Source organism: Rhinatrema bivittatum, chromosome 6 (assembly GCF_901001135.1).
Source record: "Rhinatrema bivittatum chromosome 6, aRhiBiv1.1, whole genome shotgun sequence".
In the NCBI taxonomy this organism is placed as follows: Eukaryota; Metazoa; Chordata; class Amphibia; order Gymnophiona; family Rhinatrematidae; genus Rhinatrema; species Rhinatrema bivittatum.
Genome location: NC_042620.1, coordinates 294,936,721 through 294,957,352, shown reverse-complemented (window position 1 = coordinate 294,957,352; position 20,632 = coordinate 294,936,721).

The window sequence follows — 20,632 nt, the reverse complement described above, 5'->3', positions numbered from 1 at the left end:
TGTGCTGATAGATACAATCCCAAGTGGTGAGATGCTGGGACAAACCAGGTAGGACAAGGCCCAGGGTGTTAAATTAGAAGTTTACTGATTCTTTAACAATTAAATTAAAGTCCATTTATCCATAAAGGTGAAACCAGAGCTGACTGATGTACAGAGGTAAATTTTCTTCTGGATAGGTTTCCTTTATCTCAGATATCTGGGGCAAAGCTTCCCACGGTGATTTTAAAGTGCACAAAGCTTTCCCAGCAGGCCAAATGAGAATCCCCTCAAACGTGAAAAGTCGTACCTGAGTCCAGTTTATTCATGGTCACCCAGCCTGTCCTGGTCCCATAGGGCGGAGATCCTAGGGGAGGTCTCCAAAGATCTTGATTCTTCTCCTTGGTGTGCAGAAAAAGGTCATAGGAATCGAGACCCAGGCTATCCCAGCCCTGGAAACCTTATGGGAAGGAATGAGTCAAAAAAAAACCTCACCACAAAACAATGTCCAAATACTTGCTTGCCACAAAAATCTCTCGGTGACTGCTGCTATATTGTCACTGGTGCTTGCCCCATCTAAGGAGCAGGATTAGAGCTCCCAGGTTCTTGGTGTCCAGGGGAGCCTTTTCCAAAGGGCGCAAGGTTTAAGCAGCCGTCCTCTCTGGAAAACAAAACAAAACAGGATACATCTTGGCCATCAAAAAATCTCACGCTGTTGGGCACTGACACTGGTGCTTGTCTCACCTAGGGACTAGAGTGAGGCTCACAGGTCTTCAACCCCCTTCACGGGAGTTCCAGAAAGGGATCCGGCAAAAACCTATCTCACTGCAAAAAAATAGGAGGGAGATTCCCTGGCAGGGAGGGCACAGTGAGAAATCTCCTCCAAACTAAATTTCCTGATGAGGTAGGGAGGTCTCACCAGGGAGTATAAAACTGCATCCTCACTGCTCTGAGGTTAACACCCGGAATATTAAACTAGCTGCAATACATAGGCTAAGGCAACCAATCCCAGTCCTCCAGGTTGGGAGGGGGCTGAAGAGGATGGAAGGCTCACAGAAATGGGGTTTCCAAGCAGTGATCTAGGGCCATCTAGTGGCTGACCCAAAGGGGCGCCTCATAACTATGGGTCATCTGGAAGGAGCTGACTCAGTCTTGAGTATTTATCTCTTATACCACTGCATGCAGGGACTTGTAATTCCAAATTCTGTAAGAAAACAGAATTCTGCTTCTCTGAATATAATGAGATGATAATTATAAAAAAACAAACAGAGAGAGCAAACCGGGTGCATTGCAGAATGACAGCTGCAAGGTACAGATAGACTTGGGTGCATTGTACAATAACAGCTCCTAAATTTTAATTAAAATAATGCAGCATAAAATATATAAGCACACGATACTGATGAAAACAGACATAACCCTTCCTTTCGGAGTGGAGGAGTAGCCTAGTGGTTAGAGCAGTGGGCTACGAACCAGGAGACCAGCATTCAAGTCCTGCTGTCACTCCTTGTGACCTTGGGCAAGTCACTTTACCCTCCGTTGCCTCAGGTACAAAAACTTAGATTGTAAGCCCTCTGGGGATAGGGAAATACCTACAGTACCTGAATGCAATCCACTTTGAAGCACTGAAAAAAAGCAGAATATAATTTTAATAACCCAATACCTCAGCATATACTGGCAATTTTCTGCAGTCTGTGGGTGGACTTTATGCTCATTTTCAAACTGAGAGCATGCATGTACTTTTATTCTGAAAATTGCCTAAGAATAAAGTACCTGCTGGCATTTACAGCTCCTTTTTGTGCGGCCACTTGTTTTTTTTGTCTAAACCAACATGCGTACATTTTGAAAAAAGATATAAGGCATTTTGTTTCAGTCCTCACCTCCCACTCCCCCCCCCCCCCCCCCCCACAACGCCTCTCCCAAATGAGGGTAAAAGTGTCCTGTTATACACATACTGGGCGGGCAATTTTCAGAAAGGCTGAGGGTAAAAGAATGGCTTTGAAAATAGCTCGCCCCAAGCATTGCACAGTATTGGTATATGGCAAGGTTCACTGATTACGTTTTTGCTTTAATTGTTTTCTGATGTCCTTAAGTTTGTTGTTCTGGATCATTGCCATAAAATATGCATTGTATGATTTTATTGATTATTGATCCATTTTATTGTTTCACATAATCTTATCTTACTCAACAAAGTATAACAAATAATAATATATAAGTATGTGCATTTATAAATGTGTGTGTATTTATATTTATATTTGTGTGTATACTTCTTTTGTTATTTTTATTGATTTTCTTCGTTTAATGACACCAAGCAAATGTTGATTAGTTTCACAATTCTCAGATTTATTTTACAGTGTATACACATTTTTGAAAAACACATAAGGCAGCACAAAGATAACATACTCTTTATTATTGGTTCTTGCCTTTTTCAGACTTGCTGAAATGGAAAACCAGAATAGTTCTTTCTTCAGTGACAGCTTATCACCAGACGACAGCATGTAAGTATTCAGTAATGCCAGGGACAACTTGGAATAAGCCTGTGCCAAAAATATTTATATTACGGAAAAAAGAACATGAGGTACCAACTGGGAAAGGAGAAGAAAACTGGTGTATAAATTGAGAAACAACTTTCTTCCCTCTTGTATACAGTCACATGCCTGGTGCAGTCCTCCTACAGAGCTGTGAGTGAGGGGGCTCTTCCCCTCTGTATACAGTCACATCCCTGGCGCAGTCCCCCTCTACATCTCTGCACGAGGAGTTCCTCTCCTCTGTACACAGTCACATCCCTGACACATCCCTGCATCAGCTCTGTCCATGAGGAGCGCCCTCTTTCCCGGCAGCACTCTGTAGTTGTCACTCGTGCTGTGCGCAGTGGCCTGGGGTCGGTTCTGTCTTTGCACTTTATCATGTGCTTTACCCTCTCTTGTTCTGCTGTTTTGGTGAAAGGGACGAGGATCAGTACCTGCTGCGTCACTCCAGCCCCATCACCGATCGAGAGCCTTCCAGCATTCAGCAGGTGCAGGGCAACGTCAGCGGAGACGACAAGGGTGAGCTGGAAGGAATTCTGGCCCACCTGGAGCACGAGAACAGGTGTGTACGGAGTGCCCGGATGGATGCACTGGGGGCCAGCTGAGCGCTCTCTGGGAAGTACTGGCAGATCGAGTCAACGAGTATCGGAGAAGAAAAGATGATATTACATTCTAATGAGCAGGGTGGGGGGGGGACGACAAACTTTCTACTCAGAATCCTGCTCACATTTGGCCATACAGGGAAACAACTGTCACTTTCCTTCTGGAGCTTGTAGGTGTTTTATACCGAGAGGACCATAAGCTGCCTGGGGGGTTAGCCAAATGTTTCAAGGAAAAGTAGCCCCTTTCATTTTTTTTCGAAAGAAGGTGTAGCCCCTGTCCCAGTCAGCACAGGGACACACAGGAAAGGCCCCAGACCACGCAAGGCCCCATGAGTTCCTGGGGTTTCTGCACGGGGGGGGGGGAAGGCCCTTAGGGTTTTGTCTCTCTCCGGAGCTCTTCTACACACCAGTCAGTCAGGCCAAAAAAAACCAAAACCCTTCACTCCAAAAACCCTTGGTCAAAATAAAGTCTTCACTGAAAGTGGTGGCAGGAAACAAAGATCAAGCCCAACAGTACACTAGAGGGTAGTGCACCACATTGTACACAACATCCCAAAATCCAAAACTCAGTCTCTCCTCGCTCTCCACACTATCTCCCAAACCGATCAGCTCTTGGGGAAGGTACCTCTCCACTCTGGCTACCCTCCCAGCCATGTTCATTCTCATTTTTGAAAGGCTACATGCGCAGATATTTTTCTTTGGTACAGCTTTTTATAAGCTGAGTTCAAATTTGTGCATTATAAGATAGATTTTTAAAAATATGCGTGCACGTCCATGTGCATGCGGTTCCCAGCAGTCACACACGGACGCGGCTATTTTGCAACATGCATGCCGGATTTTCATGGGCGGGTGGGTGGCCTGCTCTGCGTGCGGGGGAGGATTTTAGAACAGTACGCGCGGTGACGCAGTCAGGCCTCCCCCAGTTCCCTCCCCGTCCACTCCAATTAAGGAGCGGATGGGGAGGGAACTTTCATACCCCTAACCCTACCCTTCCTACCCCTTCCCCTCTCCTCCCTGACCCCTAAACCTACCCTAACCTTTTTTTTTTTTTTTAACTTAACTGCTCCTTTGGGCAGTAGTAAGTTTCACGTACCGGCGCATCCCGCCTCTCCCTGCCCATGCCCGTTCTAAAATGCATGCAGCACATGCGCGGCCCGGCCACTCACGTGACCCCCGGTTTTTACGCACGTGGCCCTTTTAAAATTGAGCCGTTAGAGCCAGCAGGAGATGAGAAGGAGGAAGGCACCGGAGGCGCTGCAAGCCTGGCCATCTCCTCCCCCCTGTTTAACTGAATGAGCAGGTGAGAGAGAGAGAGAGGATCCAGGAGGCGCAGAGTGACGCGGGTGATCGCGGGAAGGGGAAGGAGGGAGGGACAGAGCGTACTGAGAATGGGGGACCAGAGGAGGAAGGCTGCGAACTGGGCACTGTGAGGGGAGGGAGGGGTGGAGTGAACTGGCAGTAGGGAAGGAAGGGAGTGAAATTGGGGATCGTGGTGGGGAGAGAGGGAGGGATGAGCTGGGAAGGGACAGGAGTGAACCAAAGTGAGTGAGGGGTTCGTGGAGGGGGAGGAGTGAACCAGGGCTTGTGATGGGAAGGGAACCAGGATGAGTGAGGGAGTTGGGTGGGGGAGAAAATGAAAGAGGGAGAGTGAGGGATGAAAGAGGCTTTGAAAGGGGATAAGGTGTGATGGGGGATGGAGGGATGGAGGTGTGATGGGGTAATGGATGGATGGAGGTGTGATGGGGTAATGGATGGATGGAGGTGTGATGGGATGAAGATGTGATGGGGGATTGTGGCTTCCTTCCTTCAACCCATCCCAATTTTCCCTCCTCCTCTGCCACTCCATTCCCAGTACTCTTTTTCTTCCCATCCTTGATCCTCCCTCCTCCATCCCCTCTTCTCACCCCTCCTCCATTCTTTATCGCTCTAACCCTCCCTGCCTAAGATTCCTTCTTCATTTCTCTTCTCTGCAGTCTTCTCATTAAAATCCTTTTTTTCCTCTAATAAATAACTAGGTAGGATTGTTACTATTCGAGTGCTGGCAGTGCTGTTTGGATATGTAACTGTAATTCAGTTTATTGCCTGCCTACAGCCTTTCAGCTCACGGCAGGATCTAAAATACATGCAAATTTCTGCAAATGAGGGGGCGAGGAGGTGCACAGGGCCCTTCCTTCCCCCCCCCCCCCCCCCCCGGTCCTTAAGTGTCCAGCCCTGGGCTAAGGAAACGTTGGCAACCCTAGAGGGGAACAGAAATGGTTCATACTGTCTGCTTCCTCCGGGGCTTCAGAAACAGGAAAATTAAGCCCTGGCCAAAACTATATACATCACTGCTGCAGCCGAGCCCGGCCCACCACAGCACAGCTCCGGACAGAATGCTGCTTTCCTACGTGGAGCCAGGGCCGGCGCAAGGGTATTTGGCACACTAGACAAATCTTACAGCCTTCACCCCCTCCACACATACGCACACAATTAAATATTATGTATACGTAATCAGATTTTTGCATGAAAAAAGGACATTCAAAGTGCAGTCTTCTGACATAAAAATATCGCAACATGTGTACTATATTTACATTCACTGCTCTGGTGCCAACCAGGAAACCCTGCAAAAAAAAAGGAAGAAAAGACACTTGGAACTCATATGGTATTAGGCCTATTGTAATGCTTCTTGGGTGTAGGCTTGGCCCTCAGAAAACCATGAAATATTCAAACATGACAGCAGAAAAAGGCCATTTGGCCCATCTAGTCTGCCCTTCCACCCAATTAATTTAGCATTAAAATTTCCATCACTCCCTTAGAGATCCCCTGTATTTATTCCATGCTGTTTTGAATGCAGATACTTTGTCTTCACCACCCCCATTGGGAGGCCTTTCCATATATCTACCACTCTCTCTGTAAAGAAATATTTCCTAAGATTACTCCTGAGTCTACCCCTTTTCACCCTCATCCCATGACTCATTGAAAGAGACTCGCTTCTTGTTCATGGAAACCTTTGAGATATTTAACTATCTCTATTATAGCTTTCCTATCCTCTAGGGTGTGAATGATTAGATCTTTAAGTTTATCCCCGTATGCTTAAGAATGAAGACTACTGACCTTTTTAGTAGCCACCCGTTGGACCAACTCCATACTGTTTATATCCTTTTGAAGGTGCAGTCTCCAGAATTATACACAAATCAATTCTGTAGTAGAATGCTCATGAATAAACTAAATTTCAGTTACAATATGAAACTTTCCATACCAAAACAACACTAACTGCCAGCATTCAAACAGTAACAACTCTACCTATGAAAAGGCAACACTGAAAATATTACACCAGGCCCTAAGTCATCAATATAACTCCTAGTAGGAAAACAAAACAAGCCAAGTTTCTGTAGATGCCTACACAAAAAGTACACTCTAACAGAATACCTCATCTTGTATGACACAGGCAAAACATGGATAGACCCTCACCAAATACAGAATAAAGAGACCATAAAGTATAAATAGAAACATGCAGACAAAAACTGAAAAGGAAACTGCAACAAGCCAGATACTGTATACGAAAAATAAACATTAACATTCCTCCCAAGTCACCAAACAATAAAACCAAGAAATATAAAACATAATAGTAAAACCATACTAAAAAATAAATATTTCAAACCAGCTGATGAATAGAATATCCAGCAATAGAAAACTCATAAATTTAAAAAAAATTACTGTTTTAAAATAATTAAAACTAGTAAAGATAAAAAAAAAAATCCTCTGCTCTCTATACTTGGAAATGTTTGATTTCTAGTCATAAGAAAATGCCATACTGGGTCAGACCAAGGGTCCATCAAGCCCAGCATCCTGTTTCCAACAGTGGCCAATCCAGGCCATAAGAACCTGGCAAGTACCCAAAAACTAAGTCTATCCCATGCTACTGATGCTAGTAATAGCCATGGCTATTTTCTAAGTCAACTTAATTAATAGCAGGTAATGGACTTCTCCTCCAAGGACTTATCCAATTAGCAGGGGAGAGGGGGTGAACATTCTTTCTACTTCCTCCCTCTCTCTCTTTCTCTTTCTCATTCTCACTCACACACACAGAGGCAGGTTCCTGATCTCTCTCTTACACATACACAGACAATCCCAAGGAAGCTTTCAATCTCTCTCACACATATACATACATAAGTGGGCTCCCAAACTCTCTCCCTAAAATTGTGCCTCTGCCCATTTTTCGGCTCCGCAAGCCTGGGCCCCAGCTGCAGCCCGCAGCCAATTTCTCTTTTTCTTTGACCCTGCAGACCTGGGCCCTGGCAATGGCCCGCAGCCAGTCTCTCTTCTCTTTTTTCAGCCCTGTCCAGCCTGGGCTCTGGCGGTGGCCAGCAGCCAGTCCCTCTTCCCCTTTTTTGGCCACACTCACAGTTTACAGATGGTCTCTCTTCTCCTTCTTCATTCCTGCCAGCTTGAACTCTGGCAACAGTTTGTAACCTCTCCTCTAGCTGCCAGCGGGATGGGCTCTGCCAGTAGCTTTTTTTTGGCCCTTTGATCTATGTTAACTAGAGCATGGGGACACAGCACAGCAGCAATAAATACAGAAGTCATGCTGCTGCCTTTCATCATGTGACCAATTTGACTGACCCACGAGGCATGCCCGAAGCTCTGATAGGCCAATCCATCCCAGGCAGTGAGGAAGTGGGAATCGGTTTGGTTAAGATTTTTCTTGTTAAATATAGGAGCACCACTTAATCGGATTAAGTGACATGCTTTCTGTCCACACAAGACCTGCTCTGAAGCAGGTCTAAATTTATCTGGTTAACGTAGGGCTCTTTCACAAAGCAGTCTGTTGCCATTTACTACACGAAAAATGGATTTCCTAGCATGTAGACAAATGGACTAAGAACCAGTGGGTTTATGCTCCCCTGCCAGCAGATGGAGACAGAGCAAGCTGACATCACAGTATATATAGCCCTGCAGTGACCTCAGCCTGTCAGTATTCTCCATCTCCAGCAGATGGTAGATGTGCATTTCCCTATGGGGATTGCTTCGAGTTTTTTGGAAGGAGAAATTTGAAATTCTAAATTCAGGAAAAGAAAGCCCCGCTCTCCTGCAGTGATACCTAATGGTCCCTACCCCATTTGAGAATTCCTGAGGTCATTTTGGTGGTCCTTCAGAGGTGTGCCTTGGTCCAGTAGCCGGTTCCTGGCATGGACTTCACTGCTTGTACAGCTGAAAGGCAGCGGGTGCAGAAGGCTGAGCATGGCGGAGATGGCAAATGCCCTCTCCCCCCCGTAGCAGGAGACCGACTCTGTGCTCAGCCAGTAAGCACTGAGCTCTGATAAGTTAAAAAAAAAAAAAATTTTACCTACAGAGACAGGGGTTTTTTAGACCTTCATTCGGTCTCTGAGCTTGGCACACCATCCTGACGTCATTCCTGCTCCTGTTGAGGTTAGGGGAACTGGGTAGCCTGGAGGGTTGAGTGGCCCAGGTGGGCTAGGCCCCACAGTAGGCTTTTCTCGGCATGCTGTGTGGTAGGCTGTGGCAGCATTTTCGTATGCTTGTGCATGCTTTCTGCTCTCTACAGGACATCGGTATGCGCAGTGCATTGGCACCATGCTAGGCACGACCTTTGTGTGCATAACTTTTTGAGTGTGGTGATACGCTCCAGCAGGGTACACTAGTGGTGCGTGCATCTTGCAATGTTTAATCCTGGGGTGCCTATAATTTGTGCACGGAACTATTTTGAGCGCAAGCCATTTGAACGCACAGTTACCACTGCTCAAGGTGCCGATAAACAAGAAGCCTAAGTGCCTTTCTGTTTGTGTTGTCTGTCATATTAGGGCTTCTCAGCCTGACCTGTCTTCTACCCTCTGTCAGCACTGTTCAGATGCTCGGAGAGAGTTAACTTCCTCAGATTTTGCTAAACCTGGATCCTCTCATTCTGATGATGGTCTGGTTACGGTTTTGGCTGGAAGTGCACCAGATCTTGGTTCTCCCTCGACTGGCTCCTCTGCTGGCGAGGGCAGTTCTGTGAGACCAGCTCCAGTTCCTTCTGGGCTTGGTCTGGACCCGGATGTTTTTTCTTGGGTGGAATTTTTTCAAGGCTTACAAGCCTTTCTTCAGACACAGTCCTCTGCTTCCCCCATTTCTGTCTGGTTGGACCTTTGGCCAGTGGTTCCTCCCTCTTCCGATCCTACGATTAAACGCCAGGGCTTGCCTCGGCTCCCTGCAGAAGTTCCAGACAGGAATACAGATGGCACTGATGATGAGGTTGATCCTGATTCCCTAAAGATGGAGACATTCCTCCAGGGCTGGAACCGTATCAAACCATGTTGCGATTCTTTCATAGAGATGACCTGCCGGCCCTGATTTCCCAGACCTTGAAACAGCTGGGTGTCCCTGGTTCGGATGCTATGTCAGAGCCGAGGAGGAATCCCATTTTGGTTTCCTTACGTTAAGCCTCTTGTTTTATATCAGTGATGGATGCCATTCAGGAATTGATTGATCTGGAATGGGATGCCCCAGAGGTAAATTTTAAAGGGGGTCGGACATTGGAAGGCCTGTACCCCCTGGATCTGTCTCTGAGAGAGTGTTTGCATTTTCCCAAAGTGGATGCTCTGTTATGTGTCGTTTTTATGCAGATGACTATCCCCATAGAGGGAGGAGCAGCCTTGAATAATGTACATGATAGAAGGATTGAGGCTATTCTTAAGCAAGCCTTTGAGGCAGTGACAATTAATTTACAGATTGCCTCCTAATGTGCCCTAATGGTGAGATCTTGTTTTCTTCTCTCTCAGGAGATTGATGAGTTTGGAGGGAATTCCAGAGCAGTTATGGAGCCTGCAGCTGTATTTTTATCAGACGCAGGCTGTGATTTGGTCCGGACCTCAGCCAGAGGAAGAGCTTCGGTAATTGTGGCCAGGCATCAACTCTGGTTGCGAAATTGGTCAGCGGATGCAGCTTCCAACGCCATTTTTACCAAGTTGCCCTTTAAAGGCTCGCTCTTGTTTGGGAGCGAGTTGGAGAAACTGACCAATAAGTGGGGTGAGTCTCTGATACCTCGGTTGCCGGAGGATAAGAAACAGTTACAGCACCCCTTTGGTATGAGGGATCGTTTCTGGGGTTCCAGGCACTTTTGGCCCTACTGAATGATGCCCTTTCAGCGGACTCAGCCTTTCGGTAGGTCTCCGTCCTTTCTTCCCTGACTGTCCAAGAGAGGAGAGGGCTTGGGGATGGACCTTCCCGAGCTTCCCAATGAATGTTTGCCGACTCGCCTTCCGGAACAGAGGTGGGTCAAGATCATGTTGGACCAGTGGGTTCTGGAGGTGGTAAACGAAGGGTATGCCCTGGAATTTCACAGTATTTCTCGGGACATGTTCATGGTGTCCCCTTGCCACTCCCTGCAGAAGAAGCAGGCAGTGGAGTTCATGCTTCAAAGGCTCCTCAGACTGAGGGCTATGGTTCCAGTGCCCACATCTCAAGAAAGTATGGGGCGATATTCCATTTATTTTGTTGTGCCCAAGGAGGAGGGCTCCTTTTGTCCCATCCTGGATTTCAAGAGGGTCAAGAGTCACCTGCAGGGAACTCATTTTAGAATGGAAACTTTACGCTCTATGATAATGGTGGTGCAATCGGGGGAATTTCTGACCTCCATGGATTTGTCAGAGGGTTACCTTCATATTCCTGACCGATTAGAACACCAACACTTTCTACGCTTTGCGGTGTTGGGTGCCATTATCAGTTTCGGGTGCTTCCTTTTTGGTCTAACCACCACTCCTAGACAATTTACCAAGATTATGTTGGTAGTAGCGGTGGCCTTGCAAAAAGAAGGAATCCTGGTGCACCCATATTTGGACAACTGGCTGATTCGAGCCAGGTCTCAGGAAGAGAGCCGCCTGGTGACACAAAAGGTTATCTCCTTATCACAGGAGCTTGGTTGGGTGGTGAACCTGACCAAGAGCAATCTTCAACCGGCCCAGTCATTGGAGCATCTTGGAACATCTTGACGACAATGGCCTATATCAATCACCAGGGAAGAACCAGGAGCCAGCAAGTATCTCAGGAAATAGAACAGCTAATGGACTGGGCAGAAGATCATCTGCAGATGATCTGGGCCTCTCCCATTGCAGGAAAAGACAACGTAAGAGCAGACTTTCTCAGCAGGGAGAGTCTGGACCCAGGAAAGAGTGGGTGTTGTCAGCTGAGGTGTTTCAGCTGATTGTGGATCGCTGGGGCCTTCTGTTTCTAGACCTGCTGATGACTTCTTGAAAAGCGAACATTCCTCGATTTTACAGTCGCAGGAGAGATCCGTGATCCCTGGGAATAGATGCTCTCATACAGGTCTGACCAGATGACAGATTGCTTTATGCCTTTCCTCCGTGGCCCTTGTTGGGCAGGAAAATTCGCAAGATCGAAGGCCACAGGGGCTAGTACTCCTGGTAGCACTGGACTGGCCCAGGCGTTCATGGTATGTAGATTTGGGCCAACTCCTGGTGGAAGCCCCCTTCATCTTCCGCCACACATGGATCTGCTACAGTAGGGAGCAGTTCTTCACAAGGATCCGACTCGATTCTTTCTTACGGTTTGGCCCTTGAGAGGGTTTGACTGTTAAAGCGTGGTTATTCCTCTGAGGTGATTGCCTCTTTACTCCGTGCTCGCAAGTTCTCCATTTCCTTGGCTTATGTGTGGGTTTGGAGAGTTTTTGAGGTCTGGTGTGAAAACCAGGGTGTTCTTTCTCATTCAGTTAAGATCCCTCATTCTGGATTTTTTGCAGGATGGATTGAATATAGGCTTGGAAGGAAAACAAAAGGAATAGATGCCAAAGTCTTTTTCAGTTCTTTATTGAGGTGGAGATGTATTTAAATTAAAACAGCCCGACTAAGTGCACTAATGTTTGTTGTTTTGAGTGGAGACTTAAGATCCAGCTGTGCAGTGCAAGGATCCAATTGATGAATCGAGTCTACACGATTATGAGTCCTGTTTAAAGAGATAAGATTCAATGCCACTGCGGATTACGTATCGATAATATTGAGATACAAGCTAGAAGCTTTCTTAGCTTCCCTGAGTCCAAATGAGAGACTAAGCCCCTGAGGCAGCCGCTGTGAGAGTGGAGAAACTTGGCCAGAGTCGGGCTGTTTTAATTTAAATACGTCTCCACCTCAATAAAGAACTGAAAAAGACTTTGGCATCTATTCCTTTTGTTTTCCTAATGGCTTTTTTAGATTGCCTACCTTCTTGCTTCTTGGGACTTTGAATAAAGGCTTGGCCCTTATTTCCTTGAAGGTGCAAGTTGCGGTTCTTGCCTGTTTCAGAGGCCTGGTGAATGGTGTTTCTTTGTCTCATCCTGACGTGGCCTGTTTTTTTGAAGGGAGTGAAGCATCTTCGGCCTCCCTTAAGTTACCAGTTCCATTGTGGAGTCTTAATTTGGTGCTGGACTTTTTGATGGACCCTACGTTCCAACCACTGTGTATCCTTTCCTTACATAGTTGAACCTACGAGACCCACTTCGACAACTGGTGAATGTGCCCTGGTGTAGGACAGACTGCAGCTTTGCATATACCAGCCACTTCCCCCGCAGTTTGGTCTCTTGGATCCTGCTGGCCGGCAGGACTTTGATGGGTCCTGAGGGCGGTCGGGCAAGCGAGAGTCCAGGAACAAACTGGGGAACCTGTGTTCCTGGTGGCTATGTGTTCTGCGCGTCGGTTTTCGGAACTGCAGGCCTTGTCTTGCTGGGAGCCATTCCTTTGGGTGACTCCGGGGGTGTTACAACTGCATACTGTTCCATCCTTCTTGCCCAAGGTAGTCTCAAACTTTCATTTGAATCAGTCCATCTCCTTGCCATCCCTGGTTAAGGTCAGGGATGCAGAGGAGTTTCGCCTTTGGTGCTCCTTGGATGTTAAGCATCTTGTTGTGTGGTATCTAGAGGTCTCTGAGTCTTTTTGAAAGACAGATCTCCTGTTTGATCTCCATGGCGGGAGTAGGCAGGGCGCTCCGGCTTCGCGGGCTTCCATAGCTCGCTGAATTAATGAGGTGGTCACAGCCACGTATGTGAATGCTGGAAAGCCGTTGCCTCCTCAGGTTAGGGCCCATTCCACTAGGGCTCAGGCAGCATCATGGGCGGAGGTTAGTCTGTTTTCTCCCATCTATATCTGCCGAGCTGCGACGTGGTCCTCCTTACACACTTTTTCCAGGTTTTATCTTCTGGATATGCAGGCCCGGGAGGATTCAGCCTTTGCACATGTGGTGTTGACTGGAGCGTGGCAGCTTTGGTACATCCCACTGGTCCTGAATAAACGCTAGGAAATGGAGAAATTACTTACCTGATAATTTCATTTTCCTTAGTGTAGAGAGATGGACTCAGCTTCCCGCCCTCGGCTGCTGCATGAATGTGTCAATAGTCTTCCTGTGGGGCTCTGGGTCTCAGGAGATTACTGGTAGATGTTCATCCAGTCCCTAGCTTGGGATACCTAGAATCTTACGTGAGTTTTCTGTTTATGGTTGATTGAGTACTGCTCTGATTACCTGTTTTTAATCATGTTTTTTTGCTAGTCTGTCCACAGATGCTTTTGAAGAGAAGACTGGCAGGCTGGGGTCACTGCAGGGCTATGTATACTGTGTCGTCAGCTTGCTCCGTCTCCATCTGCTGGCAGGAGAGCATAAACCCACTGGTCCTGACTCCATCTGCCACTAAGGAAAACAAAATTATCAGGTAAGTAATATCTCCATTTCGCGTGAAAAATTGCCTAATGTGAAGATTGCGTGAGATATTTCAAATATTTCGTATTATCTGACCCTTGGTACAGCATGTATTTAAATAAGCTCATTAGCATGCACATATACGCTAATGAGCTCATTACTACCCTAAAATATGTTCATCAAATAACACAGTTTGCTGAAAAATTTGCAAGCTGCATTATTTGACTAGAATTTAGCTACAACTCAGGAGTTGTAGATAATTTCCCCACAGGTACATTGGGATGTTAATGCACGAACCAATGCACACAAGAACACTTCCCCCATGGGTTATAAAAGCCCCAGGGGATCTTCTCAGACCCCTGTTCCACCCTTCACAGCCCTTGCAGACAGCTAATAGTTGTTTAAAAAAATATATATATATTAATAAGTAAAAAAAAAAAGTAATAAAACCATTTTGTAAGCAAAGCAGAAGCTCCACCCCTTCATTGAAAACTGTAGCCCCTAAGGAACCAAGGCCAGTTGATGCCATTTTGAAAAATGGCCACCACCTGGGCCCAGAGTCTAGGATGCACTCTAGACCCCCACTGCACCACCGATGAACATTTTTCATGGGGTGGTCCAGGGAGTGGGCTAGTGTGGGAGGTGAAGGTCAGGGGCCACTACACCACTAAGGAAGTTTGTTTGTGTAAGGGGGATCTAGGGATGGGGACTTGGTGGTCCACTGGACCAGCAGGGCAATGCATTTTCAACAAAGGAGAGGGTCCCGGTCTCCAGGGGCTGTATTTCTCAATGAAGGGATGGGTGGGGGTGGGGCTTCAGCTTTGTAAACAAATGCTTTTCTGGTTTTTTTTTTAACTTTTTTAACAGAGGTATTCACAAAGCCACAGGGTCATTTACCGTGGCTAAGATAGCCAAATAACTCCTCCCTGAAACGCCCCCTGAACACCTCTTTTTTTATCTGCCTAGCCAAATAATGACTTATCCAGCTAGACAGATAACTTGCGAGTTATTTGCCCATACATCTTTGAATATTGGCCTCTCTGTTTTCTCTGATGCAGGAGTATTCTGTGCTCCTGCTGGATTGTTCTGGTGATTTTTTTTGGAAGGCCATGGCATGATTTTGAGCACTTGGAATGCTTGCTGATGGAAAATGAGAAGGGGGACTAATTTTTTCAGTCTCTTTCTTCCCCTGCTGCAGGTTGTTCACAGACTCTGCTTGGTGTGTTTTGCAGAATCCTACAGGGAGAGCTGAAACGCTTGAAATGGCAGCACCAGGAGGCTGTGGAGTCTCCCACTTTGGCTGAGGGGTCTCCAGAGTCAGGGACTGATGCTCACAGTGAAGAGCTGCTGGCTGAGGCCAGGATCCTCCGCCAGCACAAGAGCCGATTGGAGACCCGGATGCAGATCCTGGAGGACCACAACAAGCAGCTGGAGTCCCAGCTGCAACGCCTGAGGGAACTGTTACTGCAGGTGCAGTTTGTGATGAGTGTGTTAGTGCTGTGGCTTGGTTGGTGCAACCTCATAGTTGAACCTACGAGGCCCACTTCGACAATTGGTGAATGTGCCCTGGTGCAGGACAGACTGCAGCTTCGCCTATACCAGCCACTTCCCCCGCAGTTTGGTCTCTTGGGTCCTGCTGACCGGCAGGACATTGATGGGTCCTGAGGATGGTCGGGCAAGCGAGAGTCCAGGAACAAGCTGGGAAACCATACACAGGCCAAGGGTCAAGGTGGGCGGTAGGCAAGCATGGTCAGGTCCAAGGCTGAGGTCTGTTCGTGTGCGGCCTGTTGGGAGCCTACCCCGTGGCACGGTGTGGCATGGAGACAGAGGGATGAAGGAGGTGTTGCCACAGGTATGCTGCTAGAGGAGAGGGTGGGGAATAAGATAGGAAGGAGATCAGGAATGCATCACCAGAGCAGCTGGGGCTATGGTAATTGCAGAACGGTGTGAGGAATGTGTCAGAAGGGAAAAAAAAATCTTTTTCCTGCCTCCTTAGCCTCAAACAGACTTGGAAGAAAATCACTCGACTGAATCCTCCTCTGCCTCATCTCCCCATGAGTCTGAAGGAAGTCATCCCATGGAACAGGAGCGCAGCACTCCTGAGACAGAGGCCGCAGGTGAGGATCAACGGTCAAAAGTGACATCCCTTACACTGAAAGGACAAAAGAAATAAATCCCTTCTTCTGAGTGGCTTAATGTGCACAGTCCTGACACCCTGGATTTGTCTGTAACTGTGCACTAATAGGTTTGTCATTTACTCTGCATTCAGTTCCTCTCTAATGCTGTATTTGCTCTTATCAACTCCCTCTGTGTGTGTGTTTGTGAGAAAGAGATTGAAAACCTGTGTGTGTGTGTGAGAGAGAGAAAGAGATTGAGAGCCTGTGTGTGTGTGTGTGTGTGTGTGTGTGAAAGAAAGAAAGAGAGGAGCGCATGTGTGGGAGAATCTTAGTCACTTATTACTGAATTTCACCTGCATTAGCCTACCCAGCTACACATACACACAAAATCACCACAGCCAACACACATGACTCACAAATTTGCTACATTTTTTTGAAGGGCTGAATAAGCACGTAGATAAGGGGAACCGGTAGATATAGTATATTTGAATTTTCAGAAGGTGTTTGACAATGTCCCTCATGAGAAGCTTCTAAGAAAACTAAAACGTCATGGATAGGAGGAAATGTCCTTTTGTGGATTGCAAATTGGTTAAAAGACAGGAAACAGAGAGTAGGATTAAATGGTCAGTTTTTACAGTCAAAAAAGGTAAAATAGTGGAGTGCCTCAGGGATCTGTACTTGGACCGGTGCTTTTTAATATATTTATAATGATCTGGAAAGAGGTACGACGAATGACATGCTTAAATTTGCAGATGACAAAATTATTAAGAGTAGTTAAATCACAAGAAGATTGTGAGAAATTGCAGGAGTACTTTGTGACACTGGAAGATTAGGCATCCATGTGGCAGATGAAATGTAATGTGGACAAGTGGAAAGCGATACATATAAGGAAAAATAACCCATGCTTTAGTTACATGATGTTAGGGTCCATATTAGGAGTTAACACCCAGGAAAAAGATCTGGATGTTATAGTTGATATTACATTGAAATTGTCAGCTTAGAATGTTAGGATTTATAAGGAAGGGAATGGTGAATAAAAGGGAGAATGTCATAATGCCTCTATCGCTCCATGGTGAGACCGCACCTTGAATACTGTGTGCAATTCTGGTCACTGCATCTCAAAAAAGAAATAGTTGCACTGGAGAAAGTACAGAGAAAGGTGTTCAAAATAATAAAGGATATGGAACAGCTCCTCTATGAGGAAAGGCTAAAGAGGTTTGGGTTGTTCAACTTGGAGAAGAGACAGATGAGGGGGGGATATGGTAGAGGTCTATAAAATCATGAAAGGACTTGAATGGGTAAATGTGAATTGGTTATTTACTCTTTCAGATAATACAAGGACTAGGGGGTACTCCATGAAGTTAGCAAGTAGCACGTTTAAAACAAATTGGAGAAAATTATTTTTCTCTCAATGCACAATTAAGCTTTGGAATTCATTGCCAGATAATATGGTTAAGGTGGTTCCCTGTTCGTACCCAGATCAGCCCAGACTCCTGGGTTATTCATCCCTGCCAGCAGATGGAGACAGAGAAAGTTTTACGGATCTGCCTCATAAACCCCAGTGCCACCTCCAGTTCCTCAGTATTTCTCAGTCTCCAGCAGATGGCAGAAGGTATGAAACCTGTAGTTCTACCCTTTTTTTCTAGGACTGTTCTTTTGAGCCTTCCTCCCGGGGGTTTCTTGTTTGGCCTGGTAGGTCCTACCCCGTCCGGTTAAGGCGGACGGGTCAGGGGTTGTCACCCCTTTGTGTGTCCGTCTGTGCACCCGGAGGGAGTACATCTGGTTGTCCAGATCCCTCCCCTCATGAGGCCGCTCTGGCGGCTGCAGGCTGACAGGGTTTTTTTGATTTTGCTTACCCTCTGGTTTTGTGACCGCCTGTCTTTTTTTTATTGCAGGTTTAGGTCTCAGTTTCTTTTGTTTTGTTAAAGTTTTTGTTTTAGAAAAAAAAAAGCAGGAAAGATTGAAACGCAGGCAGCAGCTCAGCGGGTGACTTCCTCCTCCTGTGCCGGTAAGATCGGCCCGATTCATGGGGGACTGCTTGTTTTTATTTTGCCTTTCATTCTATGGTCAGTCTCCTCCGGTTCCGTCTTCCCTCCCACTTACAGTGCGTGGTATTGAGTGTAGGCTTGCGGCTCGGCAAGTTCATGGCTCAATCGAGCCGGTCTCTGTGCGGCATGTACAGAGGGCAGGGAGGGCTTGTCAGGGGCTCCTCCACCCGCAAAGCGACATCACAGCTCCGGTGATTGCAGCGCTATTTTTGGTTGAGGCCCTGTCCTAGTTGCTGCTTCTTCCTCCGGCCATCTTGGATTTCGCAGCGTCTGTTCCTGCGCAGTCAGGGGCAGTGGGGGAGGGTCCTCCAAGTTTGTCTCCAGTCCGACTTATTTATTGATCGGGGTGGGGGGCCGGGGGAGGAGGAAGCTGCAATATTGCCTGTTCCTGCTACTTCCCCTGAGGGGACTGGGGCAGGTAGAGGGTTCTCCCCAGAATTCATCCTCCTAATGCATGATGCATTTTTGGCAGGTCAGCAGCCCTCTAGGGCAGGCCCGGTGGCCTGGTCCATTCAGGCACGGCCACGGGGTGACTTTATTGCCGGGGGCTGGTTCTGGTCCAGCCCCAGTAGGTAGGCCCTCTTCATCCTTGTTTCGTGTCAGAGATGACTCTGCTGATCCCGGTCCGGCTCCCAGATTATCTGAGGAGTCGCCTGACCAGGACTCGCCAGCACATCAGGGTTAACCCGACAACCAGGAATATGGGTCTTGGGGATGACTCGGGGTGCCTTGCTCCAGGGGCAGAGGACCCGAAGGAGGTCTGTTTCAAAGAGAAGAATTTGAGGTCTTACTCCCACTAGCCTTTCAAGTGTTAGGAGTTAAGATGCCCCAGGGTGACACAGATTTAGAGGGGGAGGACCCTGTCCTGGATGGCGTGAAGAGTCCCCCAGTTTCTTTCCCACTCCATAAATGCTTTGTGCTCAACCATACTTTATCTCCAGGGTGAAACACAGAAGCTGGACGACGATGTTTGTCCATGTTCTTCTTAGTGATGGCAGCCGTCTGCTGTAATTTGATTTGAGTTGACTCCCAGAGAGAATGAAGCTGTTAAGCAGATAATTGGGCCACAGGGGATGGCACAGACAGCGGGAGAGGTAGAGTTTTGAGTTATCTACCATAGACAGGCTGAAAGGGAGAAGTCCCCATGGCAGAGTGGCATAATGATTGTATGAAAATTCAGCCCATGGTAATAGAGACACCCAATCATCTTGCTTGTCCCCTACGAAGGAACGGAGAAAAGTCTTTAATGAGCGATTGGTTCGATTTGCTTGTCCGTTACTCTGTGGGTGGAACGCCGAGGTGAAGTCTAAACGAACCCCAAACATTTTACAGAGGAACCTCCAGTACTTTGCCGTAAACTGAGGGACCCGGTTGGAAGTAATGTGGAGAGGTAGTCCATGAGTGCTAACTTGGGTGCAGGGCTGGGCTAACTTGGGTGCAGGAGGAAGCTTGGATAATGGAACGAAATGGGCCATCTTAGAAAACCTGTCCACCATGACCCAGATGATCATCTTTCCCTCAGATAAGGGCAAGTCCACTATGAAGTCCGTAGACAGATGGGTCCATGGTTCAACAGGAATAGGAAGTGGCTAAAGAAGGCCCCAAGGATGGCCCAGCAAAGGCTTTTGTCTGGCTCAGGTAGGGCAGGAGCTAACGTATGCTTGGACATCCCGTTTAACGTGAGGCCACCAGTAATACCGGGTGAGAAGTTCCAAAGTCCGTGCCCTACCAGGATGTCCTGCTGTAAGGGAGTCATGGGCCCAAGAGAGAACTCCTTTTCTCAGGCGGACTGGAACTACCGTCTTGCCGAGGGGAGTTATTTCCATGGCTGCCACAATGACCACAATGATCCAGAATGTATTGAGGTAGACTGGGTGTGTCCTCTGTTGCAGTAGTGCGGGATAGAGCGTCAGCACGTATATTTTTTATGCTGGCCTGTAACATAGTGAGAAATGAAAACGACTGAAGAATAAGGACCAGCAAGCCTGTCTTGGATTCAGATGCTGTGCTCGGCACAGAAACTCTAAATTCTTGTGGTCCGGGTACACTACTATCAGATGCTGGGCCCTCTCCAACCATTGACGCCATTCCTCGAATGCCAGTTTGATGGCCAAAGCTCCTTATCGCCAATACCATAGTTTTTTTCCACTGCAGAAAACTTCCGAGAGAAGTATGAACAGAGGAGCAATTTGCCCTTGTTGGAAACCTGGCTGAGGACTGCTCCTACTGCTAGATCTGATGCATCCACCTCCACTATGAAGGGTCGTTGGGGGTCTGGGTGATGTAGGCAAGTGCCTAGTAGAAAGGCTTTAAGTCTTCAAAAGCCTGGCATGCCGCCAAGGGCCAATCTTTGGCGTTAGCTCCTTTTCTTGTAAGGGCCGTGAGAGGAGCTACTCTCTGAGAATAGTGAGGTATAAATTGCCTGTAGAAATTTGCGAACCCGAGGAATCACTGAAGGGTCTTGACTCCCACGGGTTGGGGCCAATCCTTAATGGCAGATACCTTGTCGGGATCCATATGAAATCCAGTTGAAGAAACTATATACCCCAAGAAAGGTAGCGACTCTTGTTCAACCAGGCATTTCTCTAACTTAGCGAGGAGACGGTTGTCTCTAAGCTGCTGTAAGACCTGCTTCACTTGTTGGCGGTGTGTAGTGATATCTTTTGAATAAATTAAGACATCATCCAAATAAACAATGACGGACGAAT